This window comes from Fragaria vesca, linkage group LG5, assembly GCF_000184155.1.
Source record: "Fragaria vesca subsp. vesca linkage group LG5, FraVesHawaii_1.0, whole genome shotgun sequence".
Taxonomy (NCBI): domain Eukaryota; kingdom Viridiplantae; phylum Streptophyta; class Magnoliopsida; order Rosales; family Rosaceae; genus Fragaria; species Fragaria vesca.
The window spans coordinates 601,845-606,977 of NC_020495.1; positions in this window are offsets into that span (position 1 = coordinate 601,845).

Here is a 5,133-nt window from a genome sequence, read left to right on the forward strand (position 1 = left end):
GCCACGGGGTTGCCTTTACATGCCTTGACCCTCCTAGGTCCACCTTAACCAATCTAGGGACGCCAAGACTCCACCTTGACCTGTCTAGAGCCGCCTTGACAAGCCAAGAGCTGCCAATGGGATGTCATGACCCATCGAGAGGCTGCCTTTACACGCTTATGGTTGTTTTGACCTCCCTAGGGCCTGCCTATGGTCGTCAAGGTGCAGCCTAGGGCCGCCATAGTGCTGCCTTGGGCCGCCATGGGGCCGCCTTGACCCGTTTTGGCCCGCCTTGACCCGCCTTGGAACGCCTTGACCCGCTTTGGGCTGCCTTAACCTGCCTAGGGCAACCATGGGGCCGCCTTGACCCACCTTGGACAGCCTTGGGCAGCCTTAACCCGCCTTGACCTGCCTTGGCCCGCCTTGACCCTCCTTGACCCACCTTGGACTGCTTTGGGCCGCCTTGACCCTCCTTGACGCGCCTAGTGCCGCCTTGACCCTCCTTGGCCCGCCTTGGACTGCTTTGGGCCGTCGTGACCCACTTTGGGCTGTTTTGACCCGCTTTAACCCGCCTTGGGCCGCTTTGACCTATATAAGGCCGCCAAGGGGCCGCCTTGAACTTCCTAACTCGCCAAGGGGCCACCATGACCCTCTTAGGGCTGCAAAGGGGCCGCTTTGAACCGCCTTGACCCTCCTAGACCCCGGCCTAGGGCCACCTTGACCTTCATAGACCCGCCAAGGGGCTGCCTAGGGCCGTCATGGGGCCGCCTTGACCCGTCTTGGACTGCCTTGGACCGCCATGACCCGCCTTGGATCGCCTTGACCCGCCTTGGACCACATAAGGCTGCCTTGACCCGCTTTGGACCGCCTTAACCAGCCATGACCCGCCTTGGACCACCTTGACCTGCCTTGAATCGCTTAGGGCCGCCTTAACCCTCCTAAACCTGCCTAGGGCCACCAAGAAGACGCCATGTCCCTCCAAGGCCCGTCTAGGGCCACCTTAACCCGCCTTGACTTGTCTTGGGCCTCCTTGACCCTCCTCGGCCCTGCCAAGCAACCTAGGGCCGCCACGGGGCTACCTTTACACGTCTTAATCCTCCTAGGCCCACCTAGGGGCACCTTGATCCGTCTAGGGACACCAAGAGGCCGCTTTGACCTGCCTAGGGCCGCCAAGCGGACGTCTTGACACGCTGAGGGGCTGCCCTTACACGCCTAAGGTTGTTTTGACCTCCCTAGGGCCCGCCATGACCCGCCTATAGCCGCCAAGGGCCTGCCTAATGCCGCCATGTGGCTACCTTGGGCCGCCTTGACCCGCCTTAACCCGTTTTAACCAGCCTTGACCCGCTTAAACCCGCCTTGACCCGTCTAGGGCCACCTTGACCCTCCTAGACCCGTTAAGGGGCTGCTTAGGGCCGCCATGAGGCCGCCTTGACCCGCCTAAGGTTGCCTTGTCCCGCCTTAACTCGCCATGACCCGCTTTGGACCGCCTTGACCCGCCTTGGACCACCTTGAACCGCCTAAGGCTGCCTTGACCCGCCTTAACCCGCCATGACCCTCCTAGGCCTGTTTAGGGCTGCCTTGGCCCGCCTAGGGCTGTCTTGACCCTCTTTAACCCGCCTTGGGTCGCTTTGATCCATATAAGGCCACCAAGGGGCCACCATGAACCTCCTAACCCGCCAAGGGGCCGCCATGACCCTCCTAGACCCCCGCCTAGGGCCACCTTTACCTTTCTAGAGCCGCCAAGGGGTGGCTTCGGGCTGCCATGGCCCCGCCTCGACCCGCCTTGGACTGCCTTGGACCGCCTTAACCCGCCATGACCCGCCTTGGCAAGCCTTGACCTGCCTTGGGCTACCAAGAAGCCGTCATGTCCCTCCGATGCCCGTCTAGGGCCGCCTTAACCGGCCTTGACCCGCCTTAACCCGTCTTGGGCCTCTTTGACCCTCCTCGGCCCAACCAAGCAACCTAGGGCCGCCATTGGGCTACCTTTACACGTCTTGATCCTCCTAGGCCCACCTAGGGCCACCTTGACCCGTCTAGGGACGCCAAGAGGCCGCCTTGACCTGCCTAGGGCTGCTAAGCGGACGTCTTGACCCATCGAGGGGTTACTCTTACACGCCTAGGGTTGTTTTGACCTCTCTAGGGCCCGCCATGACCTCCGTAGGGCGGCCATGGGGCCGCCTTGACCCGCCTTGGACTGCCTTGGACCGCCTTAACCCGCCAAGACCCTCCTTGACAAGCCTTGACCTGCCTTGGGCCACCACGAAGCCGTCATGTCCCTCCGATACCCGTCTAGGGCCGCCTGAACCGGCCTTGACCCGCCTTAACCCGTCTTGGGCCTCTTTGACCCTCCTTGGCCCTGCCAAGCAAACAAGGGCCGCCACGAGGCTACCTTTACACGTCTTGATCCTCCTAGGCCCACCTTGACCCGTCTAGGGACGCCAAGAGGCCGCCTTGACCTGCCTAGGGCCGCCAAGGGGACATCTTGACACGTCGAGGGGCTGCCCTTACACGCCTAGGGTTGTTTTGACCTAGGGCCCGCCATGACCTGCCTATGGCCGCCAAGGGCTTGCCTAATGCCGCCATGTGGCTACCTAGGGCCGCCTTGACCCGCCTTAACCCGCTTTGACCCGCCTAAACCCGTCTTGACCCGCCTTAACCCGCCTTGGACTGCTTTGGGCCGCCTTGACCCACCTTGGGTTGTCTTGACCCGCTTTAACCCGCCTTGGGCCGCTTTGACCCATATAAGGCCGCCAAGAGGTCTCCTTGAACCTCCTAACCCGCCAAGGGGCCTCCATGACCCTCCTAGGGCCGCAAAGGGGCCGCCTTGACCCTCCTAGACCCGCCTAGGGCTGCAAAGGGACCGCTTTAACCCGCCATGACCCGCATTGGACCGCCTTGACCCACCTTGGACCACCTTGAACCGCCTAAGGTTGCCTTGACCCGCCTTAACCCGCCATGACCCGGCTTAAACTGCCTTGGCAAGCCTTGACCCACTTTGGACCGCCTTGACCTGCCTTGAACCGCCTTGGGCCGCCTTGACCCTCCTAGACCCGCCCAGGGCCACCAAGAAGCCGTCATGTCCCTCCGAGGCCCGTCTAGGGCCGCCTTAACCCGCCTTGATCCTCCTCGGCCCTGCCAAGCAACCTAGGGCCGCCACGGGGCTGGCTTTACACGTCTTGACCCTCCTAGGCCCACCTGGGGCCACCTTGACCCGTCTAGGGACGCCAAGAGGCCGCCTTGACCTGCCTAAGGCCGCCAAGGGGACGTCTTGACACGCCAAGGGGCTGCTCTTACATGCCTAGGGTTGTTTTGACCTACCTAGGGCTGCTAAGGGGACGTCTTGACCCGCCGAGGGGCTGCTCTTACACGCCTAGGGTTGTTTTGACCTCCCTAGGGCCAGCCATGACCCGCATATGGCTGCCAAGGGCCTGTCTAGTGTCGCCATGCGGCTACCTAGGGCTGCCTTGACCCGCCTTGACCCGCCTTAACCCGCTTTAACCCACCTTAACCCGCCTTGGACTGCTTTGGGCCGCCTTGACCCGCCTTGGGCTGTCTTGACCTGCTTTAACACACCATGGGCCACTTTGACCTATATAAGGCCGCCAAGGGGCCGGCTTAAGCCGCCTTAAACCTCCTAACCCGCCAAGGGGCCTCCATGACCCTTCTAGGGCCGCAAAGGGGCCGCCATGAACAGCCTTGACCCTCCTAAACCCGCCTAGGGCCACCTTGACCCTCCTAGACCCGCCAAGTGGCTGCCTAGGGCCGCCTTGACCCGCCTTGGACTGCCTTGGCCCTCCTTAGACCGCATTAACCTGCCATGACCCGCTTTGGACCACCTTGGCCAGCCTTGACCCGCCTTGGCAAGCCTTGAACCGCCTACGGCTGCCTTGACCCGCCTTAACCCGCCATGACCCGCTTTAAACCGCCTTGGTAAGCCTTGACCCGGCTTGGACCGCCTTGACCTGCCTTGAACCGACTAAGGCTGCCTTGACCCTCTTAGACCCGCCTTTGGCCACCAAGAAGCCGCCATGACTCGCCATGTCCCTCCGAGGCCCGTCTAGGGCCATCTTAACCAGCCTTTGCCCGCCTTAGGCCGCCTTGACCCTCATCGGCCCTGCCAAGCAACCTAGGGCCGCCACGGGGTTGGCTTTACACATCTTGACCCTCCTAGGCCCACCTAGGGCCACCTTGGCTGCCTTTACCTGCCTAGGGCTGCCAAGGGGACGTCATGACCCGCTGAGGGGCGATCTTTACACACCTAGCGTTGTTTTGACCTCCCTAGGGCCCGCCATGACCCGCGTATGGCTGTCAAGGGCCTGTCTAGTGCCGCCATGGGGCAGCCTAGGGCCACTATATGGTTGCCTAGGGCCGCCATATGGTTGCCTAGGGCCGCCATGTGGCCACCTTGACCCGTTTAGGGCCACCTTGACCCGTCTTGACCCTCTTAGACACGCAAGGGGCTGCCTAGGGCCACCATGGGCCTCCTTGACCTGTCTTGGCCCGCCTTGACCCACATTGTACCGCTTTGGCTAGCCTTAGGCCTTCTTGACCCGCCTTAGGCCGCTTTGACCCGCCTTGGGCAGTTTTGACCCACCTTGACCCGCTTTGAACCGCTTTAAGCCGCCTTGACCCTCCTAGGCCCGCCTAGTGCTGTTTTGACCCTACTAGACCCGCCTTAACCCTCCTAGACCAGCCTTGAACCGTCTTGGGCCTCCTAGACCCTCCCAGACCCGCCTATGGCCGCCATTAGGGCCGCCTTGAGCCGGCTTTGACTACCTTGGGCCGCCTTGAACTGTTTTGGTCCGCCTTGACCCGCCTTGGGCTGCCTTGACCCTCTTTAACCCGCCTTGGGCTACATTGACCCATATAGGGCTGCCAAGGGGCCGCCATGACCCTCCTAGGGCTGCAAAGGGACCGCCTTTGGCCGCCTTGACCCGTCTTGGGCCGTCTTGATCTGCCTTGACCCGCTTTGAACCGCCTTAACCCGCCTTAGCCAGCCTTGGGCCGCCTTGACCCGCCATGGGCCACCTTGACCTGCCTTGAACCGCTTTTACCCTCCTAGACCAGCCTAAGGCCGCCTTGACCCGCCTTGGACTGCCTTGGACCGCCTTGACCCGCCTTGGGCTAGGGCCGCCTTGACCCTCCTAGACCCGT